This window comes from Canis lupus, chromosome 36, assembly GCF_011100685.1.
Source record: "Canis lupus familiaris isolate Mischka breed German Shepherd chromosome 36, alternate assembly UU_Cfam_GSD_1.0, whole genome shotgun sequence".
In the NCBI taxonomy this organism is placed as follows: domain Eukaryota; kingdom Metazoa; phylum Chordata; class Mammalia; order Carnivora; family Canidae; genus Canis; species Canis lupus.
This window is the reverse complement of record NC_049257.1, coordinates 1,565,078-1,578,975: the sequence shown is the minus strand read 5'-3', so window position 1 is coordinate 1,578,975 and position 13,898 is coordinate 1,565,078. Positions and strand designations below refer to the sequence as shown.

Sequence of the window (13,898 nt, the reverse complement as noted above, 5' to 3'; positions counted from 1 at the left end):
TTAGTGGGCACCGCCTCCAAGTCAGGGGGGAACCAGATAGGCAGGTTTTTAGAGACTGAAACGTCATGGGAGCTTGCTCCTCTGATAGGAAGGATATCACCAAGGGTCCTGCTTTCACACAGCCACCTGCCAATTAGGCTTTTATAGTTTTTACTTAAGGCGTAATCTATACAACAAGCAAAAGCTTCCTCTAAAGAACTATGGAAAAACACAACAGTAAAAAATTATTTTAAAAACAGGATTCAAAACACACTTTTGAAAATGATTATTCGGTATCATCAAAGAGTGTCAAGCTCTATGAAACAAGACAATGGGCCAGAAGGAGAAGACAAGCTAGAATAAACAACATATTATAAAGAAGCTGGCAGAAAAGAAGGATAAAATGCAAAATAGTCTAAACACTGATGCTTAATTAAAAACCATTCTGAAAGCAGTAAAAACTCAAAACTGAAAATTAGTAATATAGAGGAAAAACATTAAGTACTCTGAAATTTTTTTTAAGGTCACCGAACGAAAAGCTACAAAAATACAACAGATGTGAGGGAAATAGAATGAAGAGCAAATCTATATATGCATTCCCATTCCTTCATTCAACAATATTTATTTTTTCCTAGTACTGTTCACAACTCAAAACTTCTTGCTTCCAAAATCATGTCCAAAAACAATAAATGAATAAAATAAAAAAAATAAAGGAGTGCTTGGGTGACTCTGTCATTGAAGTGCCCAACTTTTGATTTCAGCTCAGGTCAAGATCTTAAGCCCTGTAACTGGGCCCCGGCTGGGTGGGTGCGGCCTGCTTAAGATTCTCTCTCTCCCTCTCCACATCCTGCTCCCCACCCCGCTCCAGCTCATGCACTCTCTTTCACTCATAAATAAATAAAATTATATCCATTTTTTAATAGAATTCATAAATGGAGAGAAGTTGACCTCTCACCCTCATTTGTCTGAGCTGTGATTGAATTCCAAGAATTCTCATAGAATAAATTAGAAAAAAAACTAAGCTATATTCAAAAAATATGAACAGTAAACTCTCCAGAACTAGGGACAGAGAGGAGCTAAAGCTATAGATCAAAACAAGTCACCAAAGAACAGACAAATGTAACACAAAAGAGCCAGCATGTATATATTTTCTTGACTTTTTTTTTTTTTTGGAGTGTCAAAAGTAATGAAAATAAACTTTTTACTGTAGAGTCCAGTTATATGCATTGTTAATCCCATTGCCTCTTTCAAGACCAGGCATAAATGTTACCTTTTCATTGACTTGGTCCTGACCATCCTATTTAAAATTACAACCCACTCCCAACGTAATCCCACTCCTCTGCTTTTATTTATCCTTAGCACTTAGCACATTGTGCCATATAATTTCTTATACATTATGTCTAGAACATAAGCCCAAGGAGGAATTGAATATTTTTCTACTATTCATTGATAAATCCCAAGAATAGAGAAGAGTACCTGACACATATTAGATATTGTTAGTTTTATTAAGGAGCGAAGTGCCCACCAAGGGGACAGAGGGGAGGAGGCTACATATCAGGCCTCAAGTACCCACACTTGGGAGAAAAACCAGAAATGTAGTTGGCATAGAAGACTGGGGTCAAATCATGAAGAAGGGTGTTTTATTCTAAGAAATTGGAAGGTGGTCCTAGAGGCAATGGAATTTAGATTTTGATCTGTCCTAGGTAAAAGAAGAGCTGGCATTTGAATCCAATGGGCAGAGACCTAGAAACACCCGGGAGTTGAGTAGACCACGGGCTTCTTCATCCCTCCTCTCATTCCCTGCTGATCTAGCACAAATTCATAGACCCTTAGGTAGAATCAGCAAATACTCACCATCTTACATATTCAGTCTTGTTTCTGTCCCACTCTAACACATACACACATGCCTGCATGCACACACACACACACACACACACACAGCCTGTTCCTCAGCCACAGCAGTCTTGTTCACCACATACCAAATATAAGAAACATGCTTAAATTTCAAAGGTTTCCAGGTGAAGGTTTAGTACTTTACGTATGTCAACTCTCCCAAAATATATCTGAAATTCAGTGCAATCTTAATAAAAATCTCAAGTTTTTGTTGTTTTTTTCTTAGTAAAACTTGTCAAGTTGATCTAAAGTCCATCTGGAAGAAAAATTGTGCAAGAACAGCCAAGATATTTCTGAAAAAAAGTAGAACAATAAGGGAGGATCAGCCTTTCTTAATATCAAAACATACAAAAGTTTGCAGTAATTAAGATAGCATTGTTTCAATGCAGGAATACCTCAACGAAAAGGAATAAAGTCTGTAAATATTGGAACCTGAGATTTAGGATAAATTTTAGGATAAATAAACTATATGACATTTGGTGCAACTTCATTTAGTGTTAAAAACAACAGAGGCAACCTAAATGTTCAACTTAATAATGGTTAAATAAATCATCAGATATTCCATAAAGTACAGTATCTAGGGAATAATGCCAACAATATAACTTCCAGGAAAAAAAAAGAAAAAGAGTGTGTGTGTGTGTGTATATGTGTGTGCAGTGTAAATACATATGTATGCACATTCTATATATATATATATATGTACATACGTGTACATATATATACACACACATAAAATATGCTTCTATTTTTGTAAAATAACACTAAAAACAGCAACAATAACAAAAAATATGTTTGCATGTATGCATGAACATGGCTAAAATCAGAAAACACATGAAAACTGAATGGTGAGCCTTGAGAAGGAGGGATTTTTCACTTTCTACTTTGAAGAGTTCTATATTATTGGAAATTTTAAACAAGGGACATATTTTATGTTTTATTTTTGTAATTAAATGTATACTTGTGCATGTATCAAGGTATCAATTTTCAGGTTTTAACACATTTATTATCTAATTTAAGTTTTATATCAACTTTGTGAAACACAACCATATATTAATATTCAATTTTACAAATGAGAAAAGAAGTAAAAAAATGCTCCATTAAATATAATCAGAATGGTTATACACTGGAAAGTGACAGCCCTCTTTAGATGCCAAGCAACTAGAACATTAAGCGATGCATGATATGTCTTAGTGAATGCTCAGTGACATGGATAAGAGACATATTGCTTCTAAAAGCCAGGACTGTAAACACCACGTTTGAGACCCTTCCTTCTCCCATTCTCTGAACAGGTAAGCCCTTTGCTCGACACCACGTAACAGCAACGTCCACAGGCCTTTGGTCAGTAACGCTACAACAGAATGGGCCTAAAAATGGGCCTAAAAAATAGAATGAACTCGGCCAGTTAGAGCCACAGATTCTGAAGCAAGGATTTTTAAAAAGATTCTACTTTTAAAGAATAGTGTACACAATTGAATTTATGGCTCCTCCTAATAAATATATTCTGCAACTGTTAAAAACCCTTCCAAATTTAAAGTAACAAACAGCAATAAAACTAACAATCATTTGGCTTCCTAGGTAAAACTTTAAATGGTGCCTGCATAAAACCATTCATTTCTGTCATACAATATCTTTTTTCATAAGTATTATCCCACAGAAAACGGTACAACACGATTGGAATACAGCGACTCAAAATTTAATAAGCAACACAGACATCTATATTAGCTTTTCAAATGTTAAATGCTGTGCCTGAGCTTGATAGAAAAACATGACCCAGGATCCTCAACTGGATTAACAGCCAAAAGTTGTAACTTCATTGAACGAGGTGGTTAGTATTCAAAAAACACAAAACAAATAATTATGTTAATATATATCAGTGAAATCTCTAAAAGAAAATGAAAAAGGCAGGTAATTGGAATACTTAAGCATTGTCCAGACAACATAATTGGAAAAACTGCATTTTTCACTTTTGTAAGAAGATATTCTGAGCAGCTTGGGTGGCCCAGTGGTTTGGCACCGCCTTCAGCCCGGGGCGTGACCCTGGAGACCTGGGATCCAGGCCCATGTCAGGTTCCCTGCGTGGAGCCTGCTTCTAACTCTGCCTGTGCCTGTGCCTGCCTCTCTCTCACTCTCTCTCTCTCTCTGTATCTGTCATGAATAAATAAATAAAATCTTAAAAAAAAAAAAAAAGAAAATATTCTCCAGGATTTTATTTAAAAGATTTATTTATTTATTTTAGAGAACTTTTGTGAGAGAGAGCATGAATGAGGAGAGGGGCAATGAGAGAGAAATCCAGCAGACTCCATGCTGAGCAGGGAGCCCCACACAGGGCTCCCATCCCATGACCCCAAGATCATGGCCCCAGTCAAAACCAAGAGCCAGACACTCAACCTCCTGAGCAATCCAGGCGCCCCTAGGCAAGACTTTTTATGTGCACAGAAATCCATATAGTTCTGTTGAGTGCCTACTTGACTTGGCATCTCTTCTGGATGTATCTCTTGAGTGTCATTCCTAGAACTGACTCTCTGTTGTAGATCGTATATCCTAAAGATAGATTTTGATTGCTTCAAATAACCTTACATGATTATGCAACTTAGCATTCTATCACAACCTCTCTTTGGACGCTCAACTGCTGCTTAATCCATCACCCATGTTATGCAAGGGATAGCAGGAGAAAGGCCAATGAAAGAAATCTGCGATTTAGTAAAGAATAACAATGGTCCGGGGTTTTGTGAATTGGTCTGCAAGGATATTCCAAAGGACACCCTTCTCTTAGAGTTTGAGCTACTGTCATTCATACTACAATGGGGAAATCCAATTCCTCAAAATCCAATTTCTCAGGTAGAAATCTAATTCTCTAAGTCTTCTCCTACTCTGTAATGATGCATTGGGCTCCAGATCAATTTAATAGGGAGAATAAAAAGGAAAGCACCTCACAAAGAAATGCAAAAATAAAACACTAGGTATTCTTTTTATGACTCCACAAAGGCTTGCTTTTCATCTGTGTATTAGACAAAAGAACCATTCATAATTTATTTCATCAAAATGAAGGATTAAAAAGAAAAGACTTTCAGCCTGTTAGGTGCTCTTAATAAGCTAAAAAAGTTGAAAATTTTTAAATATGGAAAAAGTTATGTTCGAAGATGGTAAAAAAATGTGTTTTAGCATTTAAAGTTTCTGAAACATTTATAAAAATCTAATAGATAATACTATTACATTATAATAGTGAAATAGCCAAAGGGAATTAATTTTAACAACTGACTGCCCACTAAACGAGAGGATTAGATATATGTATGTATATATATGTATATACACAAACTCACATATACATGTAAATATACATATATGCATATGTACATGAACATATATGTATAAATACATAATATAACAGGCAGTAAAATATAACATCAGTTCTTTTACAGAAGCAATTCTACTTGATTTTTGTTTTTCTAGGTGACAGATTTGTGATCTTCAATTTTATAAAACTCATTTTCCTCTAAAATTGTGGAAAATACATCATAAATGTACACTAAGCCCATCTAAAGGAGAAATGAGAAAATGGACATAATAAGCTTCCTTAGGCATAGAACATATGGAAAAAGTTAGCAAAAATGAAAGAAGCTCTGCACAGATGAAACCAGTATATATATATTTTTTAATACTATAAGTCTGAATATAATCTACTAAAGATTCATGATGTCCGCCAGCTATTTACTGAAGAGCACTGATTTGTGACAAGAGATACAGATGTTGCATTTTTCACAGAGAACATAAAAGGAAATCATGAGTGTTCAAATAGTAGATTTTCCAAATTGGCAGCTTGTTAATCAGATTATTCCAAGATACTTGCAAATATTACTAAGCAAATAGCCTTTCTTGATCAAGCTTCCTTAATGTCCTATATTACAGATCTGTGTTCCTTACTATGAGTTTCCTGATGGCCACAAGATTGTTTTTTTTTTTAAGATTTTATTTAATTAATTAATTAATTTATTTATTTATTTATTTATTATTTATGAGAGACAGAGAGAGAGAGAGATTGAGTGAGACTAGGTGGGGAAGGAGAGAGAGGAGCAGAGGGAGAGGCACAAGCAGACACCACGTTCAGCGCAGAGCCCAGCACAGGGCTGGTTCTCACCACGCTGAGATCACGAGCTGAGTAAAATCAAGAGTCGGACACTTAACCAACTGAGCCTGCCGGGCACTCCCAGTATTTTATACTTCTTTTTAGATCTCATCACACAGTGGTGGGATATAGTTTGGGCATTAGAAAAGAAAGCAATACACTGTAACTGCTTTTTGATAAGGAAAGTATGAAACGATGTTGACGGATGTTCAGTATGTCCTCAGTTACCAGACTCACTGAATACCTCCTATGTGCTGAGCGTTGCGCACATACTTACATGGACTGACCCGGGAGCTAAATTACCTTGGATTGAAAAGGATGAGGAGTCAGATCACTTGTTTATTATTCAACAACCTTTAGTGCTTCGCATAACTGGAAATATCCATCAAAAGTAATGATCACACTTGTTCATAAATTAGATTCATTATGACTTTGAGGGCAAGATGCCATTTGGCAGGTTAATCCCCTTTGCTGGGGAAACGAAAAGAGAATTTAGCTGTTAGTGCTCTTCTAGATATATTTATTCCTGGATCTCTTTCTCTCCTCCACTCAGTCATACCGCAACATATTGCACACTGCTTCAACTTGGAACAAGCACCAACTTCAAAATTCAATTTGGAAAACCTTAAAAATAGACTGAACATATCATGACAAATCAAACGTTTTGAAATAACACTGTTGGCAAGGTGGCTTTTACTTAAAATTGAAAATGTTAACATTTTGCAAGAAGGTGAATTATTTTTCTTGGCAGATATGCTTTAAAGAACATTGAAAGAAAATACTGAATAAGAACAAAAGTTTCTAAAGTAAAATCAGTTCTCTTCAAAGAAATAAAAACATCAAGGAGAAATGACAACAAAATATATATTATTTCCTATCTGACAAAAGCCACACTATCTGAACAAAAGCTTCCCACCAGAAAGCAACAGAAATTCGTACTCAATAGCCCCGGATACAACATTACAAAATATGTTCATCCCAGTCTTCCAGTTCGATCTGAAATGTCAGCTTTTAATTCCGCGAAGCCCACCTTCCCCATGATCGGCACCAAGGAGTTTGCAGACACCCGCGCCCCACGCCCAGCGAGCGCGATCCGCCCGGAACACCTCGCAGCAGGTGCGGGGTTGGGGGGTGACCTGGGGGCCCAGGGCCGCCGCTGTGCCTCCAGGGGCTGCCCCCGCGCCCTCCGCGGCCACCGCTGGTGGGGCTTCCCACTCGCTCCTCAAGCGGTGAGTGTTGGGGGCGCCAGGCCCCCCGGACAGTGGCTGGGCCGACAGACGGAGGGACTGAAGGTCAGACACCGGCCTCGGAGAAGCGCAGGCTCAGCCCCGTGTGTGTAGCTGCTGATACGGGACAAAATTCCAGAAACTCAAGATGCGAACCACGTGACGTGATGCTCTCATGCAGAACGTGTGTGTCCGCGGGTTCTGACCCACATGTCGCCGTGTGCAATCACCTGGCAAAATTCGCGTGTGTTGGGGGCATGGGACGGGACGGAGGGGCACGGGGGCCAGGAACACGGGACGGGACGGAGGGTCACGCGGGCCGGGGACACGGGATGGGACGGGACGGAGGGGCACACGGGCCGGGGACACGGGATGGGACGGGACGGAGGGGCACGCGGGCCGGGGACACGGGACGGGCCAGAGGAGCACGCGGGGCCGGGGACACGGAACGAGACAGAGGGGCCGGGGACACGGGACACGATGGAGGAGCACACGGGGCCGGGAACACGGGACACGACGGAGGAGCACGTGGGCCGGGAACACGGGACACGACGGAGGAGCACGCGGGGCCGGGGACATGGGGCACGACGGAGGAGCACGCGGGCCGGGGACACGGGACGGGAAGGAGGGGCACGCGGGCCAGGGACACGGGACGGGCCAGAGGAGCACGCGGGGCCGGGGACACGGAACGAGACAGAGGGGCCGGGGACACGGAACGAGACAGAGGGGCCGGGGACACGGGACACGATGGAGGAGCACACGGGGCCGGGAACACGGGACACGACGGAGGAGCACGCGGGGCCGGGGACACGGGACACGACGGAGAAGCACGCGGGCCGGGGACACGGGAGGGAGGGGCACGCGGGCCGGGGACACGCGACGGGAAGGAGGGGCATGCGGGCCGGGGACACGGGACGGGACGGAGGAGCACGCAGGGCCGGTGACATGGGACGGAGGGGCACGCGGGCCGGGGACACAGGACACGACGGAGGAGCACGCAGGGCCGGTGACACGGGACGGAGGGGCACGCGGGCCGGGGACACGGGACACGACGGAGGAGCACGCGGGGCCGGGGACACGGGACGGGAGGGAGGGGCACGCGGGCTGGGGAGACGGGACGGAGGGGCACGCGGGCTGGGGACACGGGACGGGACAGAGGGGCACGCGGGCCGGGGACACGGGACACGACGGAGGGGCACGCGGGCTGGGGACACGGGACGGGACGGAGGGGCCGGGGACACGGGACACGATGGAGGAGCACACGGGGCCGGGAACACGGGACACGATGGAGGAGCACGCGGGCCGGGAACACGGGACACGACAGAGGAGCACGCGGGGCCGGGGACACGGGACACGACAGAGGAACACGCGGGCCGGGGACACGGGACGGAGGGGCACGCGGGCCGGGGACACGGGACGGGAAGGAGGGGCATGCGGGCCGGGGACACGGGACACGACGGAGGAGCACGCGGGCAGGGGACACAGGACACGACGGAGGAGCACGCGGGCAGGGGACACAGGACACGACGGAGGAGCACGCGGGCCGGGGACACGGGACGGGACGGAGGGGCACGCGGGCCGGGGACACAGGACACGACGGAGGAGCACGCGGGGCCGGTGACACGGGACGGAGGGGCACGCGGGCCGGGGACACGGGACACGACGGAGGAGCACGCGGGTCGGGGACACGGGACGGGACGGGACGGAGGGGCACGCGGGCCGGGGACACGGGACGGGAGGGAGGGGCACGCGGGTCGGGGACACGGGACGGGAGGGAGGGGCACGCGGGCCGGGGACACGGGACGGGACGGAGGGGCACGCGGGCCGGGGACACAGGACACGACGGAGGAGCACGCAGGGCCGGTGACACGGGACGGAGGGGCACGCGGGCCGGGGACACGGGACACGACGGAGGAGCACGCGGGCAGGGGACACAGGACACGACGGAGGAGCACGCGGGCAGGGGACACAGGACACGACGGAGGAGCACGCGGGCCGGGGACACGGGACGGGACGGAGGGGCACGCGGGCCGGGGACACGGGACACGACGGAGGAGCACGCGGGTCGGGGACACGGGACGGGACGGAGGGGCACGCGGGCCGGGGACACGGGACGGGACGGGATGGAGGGGCACACGGGCCGGGGACACGGGACGGAGGGGCACACGGGCCGGGGACACAGGACACGACGGAGGGGCACGCGGGTCGGGGACACGGGACGGGAGGGAGGGGCACGCGGGCCGGGGACACGGGACGGGACGGAGGGGCACGCGGGCCGGGGACACGGGACGGGACGGAGGGGCACACGGGCCGGGGACACGGGACGGGACGGAGGGGCACGCGGGCCGGGGACACGGGACGGGAGGGAGGGGCAGACGGGTCGGGGACACGGGACGGGAGGGAGGGGCACGCGGGCCGGGGACACGGGACACGACGGAGGAGCACACGGGCCGGGGACATGGGACACGACGGAGGAGCACGCGGGCAGGGGACACAGGACACGACGGAGGAGCACGCGGGCCGGGGACACGGGACGGGACGGGGGGCACGCGGGCCGGGGACACGGGACGGGACGGAGGAGCACGCGGGCAGGGGACACGGGACGGGACGGAGGGGCACGCGGGCCGGGGACACAGGACACGACGGAGGAGCAGGCGGCCACAGGCGTTGACTCCGCCCTGGCTTGGTGCCCCAGCGCGGAGCCTGCGGAGGACGCGAGCCGGGCCAGCGGGGGGCGGGCGGGCCTCCGAGGCCGAGCAGGGCCGGCGGTGCGTGGCCGTGGGCAGGCGGCGGCCCAGGCGCCCTCGTCCCCCGGGAGCTGCACACGCGGGCACGTCCCCACGCGGAGGCGCAGGCCGCCGCCCACTCGCTCTAACCGCAGCGTCCGGGCTCGCGCTTGGCCCGAGGCCTGGAGGCGCCCCCGGCCCCGGAGGCCCCGCCGGGGTCCGGGGAACCCCACGGTGGGCCAGCCCGGGCCTAGGCGGCCCCGTTCCCTGGAAGCTGCCCACGGGAGGGCGCCCTCGCCAGCGCTCCGTGGAGGCCGACCCCGGGTTCTCATTCCCAACCAACCGCTTCACGTGCCGCCCGCAGCCGGGGCGAGGCGTCTGTGGCCACGGCCTCCCCGACTCCGTTCCTGCCTCCACGACCCCGGCTTAGCATCCCAAAGGGTCACTTTCTTCCATTTCGGCGGGTGGAAGCGTGTCTGCGAGCACGCGGGGCGGCACAGGTTAGGGCCCAGGGGCAGGGCGGCCGCGTGTCTAGCGGCCGGGCCCCCGGAGACAAGCGACCACGCGGCGACCAGCACTGCGGGCGGCCACATTCGCTGCCGCCGCGGCCACCTGCGACCGCTGTCACCCCGCAGGACCTCGCGGGCCGCCGCACCGTGGCGTCAGCGCGTCCACCGGAAGGCCCGCCCCCGGACGCCGCGCCGCAGCACACACGTGCCCTCCTGAGGGAGCGGCCGCTCCGCCGACGCCCACGGAAGACACAGGCCCGGGCGGCCGCGCTGAAGCTCCTCCCGCGAGCAAGACCGGAAACAGACCCGCAGCCTGGCGCAGGCGCGGAGGCGCCCCGTGTGCGGGCCGAGGGGGCCGCGTGGAGCGCGCAGGCGCGGAGGCGCCCCGTGTGCGGGCCGAGGGGGCCGCGTGGAGCGCGCAGGCGCGGCGGTGGCGCCGTGGGCCGAGCCGGAGCCCCGCTCCCCGCTGCTTGCCCGGCCGGGGCCAGGCGCCCGCTCGTCCCCGCAGAGAGCCCTGCGGTCCTCGGACCAGCGCCTCGCGCTCCGGGGCCTCGTGCTGTACAAGGTCGGGCCGCGGGCGGGGGGCGGGGGGCGGGGGCTGGCCCTGCACGGGGCACCCGGGAGCCGCCTGCGAGCCCCGAGCGGACCGGGGCGGCGGGAGGCCGTGCACTGCCCCGGGGGCCCTCGCAGCGGCCGCTCCCCGCACCCCAGCCGTGCCTCGGGGGCTGCTGCGCGCGGGGGTGCCCCGGCCAGCGCCCCGCTCTGGGCTCAGCTCTGGGCGCGCCGCGGGGCCTGCTTGGCACCTGCTTGGCACCTGCCGGCCGCGGGGCTGGGCCCAGGCTCCAGGACCGGTCCGCGGGCAGCCTGCCTCCTCCTCCCCGCCTCGCACGTAAATAAGCGAATTCTGCTTTTATTTCTGTTTTTTTTAATGGTACTAATAATAGAAATCACTTCAGGAGAATCAAATGAGGTAAAGCATGTGTCAGCAGTTCGCAGAATACGCTGGACTCAAGCATCCAAACAAAAGTAAGACTTTTAAACATTATAGCCTTTTATTTTTTTTATTTTTATTTTTTAATTTACTTATGATAGTCACAGAGAGACAGAGAGAGGCAGAGACATAGGCAGAGGGAGAAGCAGGCTCCATGCACTGGGAGCCCGACGTGGGATTCGATCCCGGGTCTCCAGGATCGCGCCCTGGGCCTAAGGCAGGCGCCAAACCGCTGCGCCTCCCAGGGACCCCGCATTATAGCCTTTTAAAAGTCCCTTGGAGAACATTCATCCCCGCCCTGAACAAACTTTAGGGCTCGCCCTTGAGAGTTCTAACTACTTGCAGACATTACTACTTACAACTGGTCTTCTAACCATTAAAACTGACAAACTGCCCTAGCTCAGGAAAACCAACCAACTTCAAAGGTCAAAAGTTGGGGCAGGCCTTACGTTTTGTTTTTGTTTTTTAAGATTTTATTTATTCATGAGAGACAGAGAGAGAGAGAGAGAGAGGCAGGCTCCGTGCAGGGAGCCCGACGTGGGCCTCGATCTCGGGTCCCGGGGTCACGCCCTGGGCCGAAGGCGGCGCTGAACCGCTGAGCCACCCGGGCTGCCCGGGTTCTTTTTCATTTATTTTCAGTCTGCTTGTCCTTCAAGCCCCAGCTCCTTGTCTGAGCCTCCGCCTCTAAGCATCCTTTGGGCCTGTACACTGTGGGAGAACGAAGAACCGTGAGGATAAAATCAGAGTCTCATCTAAGGCTGCTGACATCGGAGCGCTAGGAAGCTCGACGGGGACACTCGGAGTCATTCAAAGTCCTCCCTGTCTTCTCCGTGCTCCCCTCACTGCCCACTCCTCAGCAGAAGGGGCAAAGCCTGTGGCCAGACTCCCCAGGACTCTGCTCAACTCCATTCCCTCTGCCACACAACTTCTCTCAGCTACAGTCACCAGGGCCACTGGAGGTGCCTGGACTTGGGAACATATGCCTTCCCGTTGAGAGCTCAGCCAAAACCCCCCCAAGATCTTAATCATCAACAAAAAAGAAACACTCTTACATCTTACGATGACCTTTATAAACCTGTTTGATTTCTTTGAGGGGAGGGGCAGCTTTCTTCAAAGCACTTCAGTCTCACAACAAAACTGCAGTGAGAAATGAAAGACAAGCAAAAATAGTTAAACATTGATGTATCCTTCATCATCCCCACCAGTCATTCACTTAGGAAGCCTCAGAGTAATCGGAGAGGCTCAGATTCAGGACAATGACGTAAAAGGAGTAATGAACACAAGTGGAGGATATAATTGAGGTTCATGCAACAATAGGGAATCATTAAAAATGTCAGAGGAGGGTGCAAGTTATGTTTGGTGTCTGCTGCTCTATTTCCCTAGCACTCTGCTTGTCAGAGTAAGGCTTACTTTAAGATTTGTTCTACGCAGGACTGTCTCACCTGTGATGGCAAGATACACGTTCTAGGATACCCTTTTAGTGCTCTGTGTTACTTTGAACAATTTGGTTAACATGTCTTAAAAGTTGTGCTACTTTGGACTTCTGTTAAAGCACTGTCTGTTACCAGTCTGTCATGAAAGGGAGCCAGGGCCATGCTCCCCATGAGAACAGTGTTTGCAATACACATCAGATCAGTTGTCCTCCACTTCTCCTACATGTAATAAAGCAGCTGCTTGTTACCAATCAGACATAATGGAACTTGATTTCTATAAATTCTCAGACATCCTGAAGTATTAATAATATCATTATTAGAGAAGCCTGATCACATTAGTGTTCATTTTATATTCCTTTATTTTGCTTCAGATGCTCTCTGTTGCAAGTTCCCCACAACTTCTTTAAACTTTCTTCTATCTACCTCCTTATCTTCAATATCCAAAGCTTTTCTTGTTTTGGCGTTTTAGCACCAATATTACACATTTCCCCATAGAATGTCAACAAAGACTTCAGATCCTAGATGACAATCTAAAACATCTGGGTGGGGGATCCCTGGGTGGCGCAGCGGTTTGGCGCCTGCCTTTGGCCCAGGGCGCGATCCTGGAGACCCGGGATTGAACCCCACGTCGGGCTCCCAGTGCATGGAGCCTGCTTCTCCCTCTGTCTATGTCTCTGCCTCTCTCTCTCTCTCTGTGTGTGACTATCATAAATAAATAAATTAATTTAAAAAAAATAAAAATAAAATAAAACATCTGGGTGAAAATACACATCTATAAAGTTGAAGACAGAGGATAAAGGAAAATAATATCTCTACATATCTTCTGTGGATATCTCTTCATCTTGCCAGGAGGAGTTAATGCTTAAATAAACTAATAATATCTAACATTTGAATGCTGCTTTGTATATTTTAAGGCACTTTTGACTTCAGAGTGGACGTCAACATCATTCTGTAAAGTATATCAGAAGCACAAGTACAGTTAGTATTTTCCAAGGAAAGTTGGTTTTCAAGCTCCCTT

General features: G+C 50.0%; 1 protein-coding gene and 2 long non-coding RNA genes across 4 annotated transcripts in view; 1 reads left to right on the top strand and 2 right to left on the bottom strand.

Annotated features, from left to right (window-relative positions):
• Positions 1-13,898, bottom strand: part of KCNJ3 (potassium inwardly rectifying channel subfamily J member 3) — a 141,778-nt gene that overhangs the window by 41,433 nt on the left and 86,447 nt on the right. The window lies entirely within an intron of this gene.
• On the bottom strand, positions 6,322-10,500 carry LOC111094298. The gene is made up of 2 exons (XR_005384547.1): positions 10,291-10,500; positions 6,322-7,451 (listed from the first exon to the last, which is right to left on the bottom strand). It is a non-coding gene; the product is annotated as an uncharacterized LOC111094298 (long non-coding RNA).
• LOC106558293 lies at positions 10,915-13,431 on the top strand. Its single transcript, XR_005384546.1, has 3 exons — positions 10,915-11,021; positions 11,401-11,482; positions 12,087-13,431. It is a non-coding gene; the product is annotated as an uncharacterized LOC106558293 (long non-coding RNA).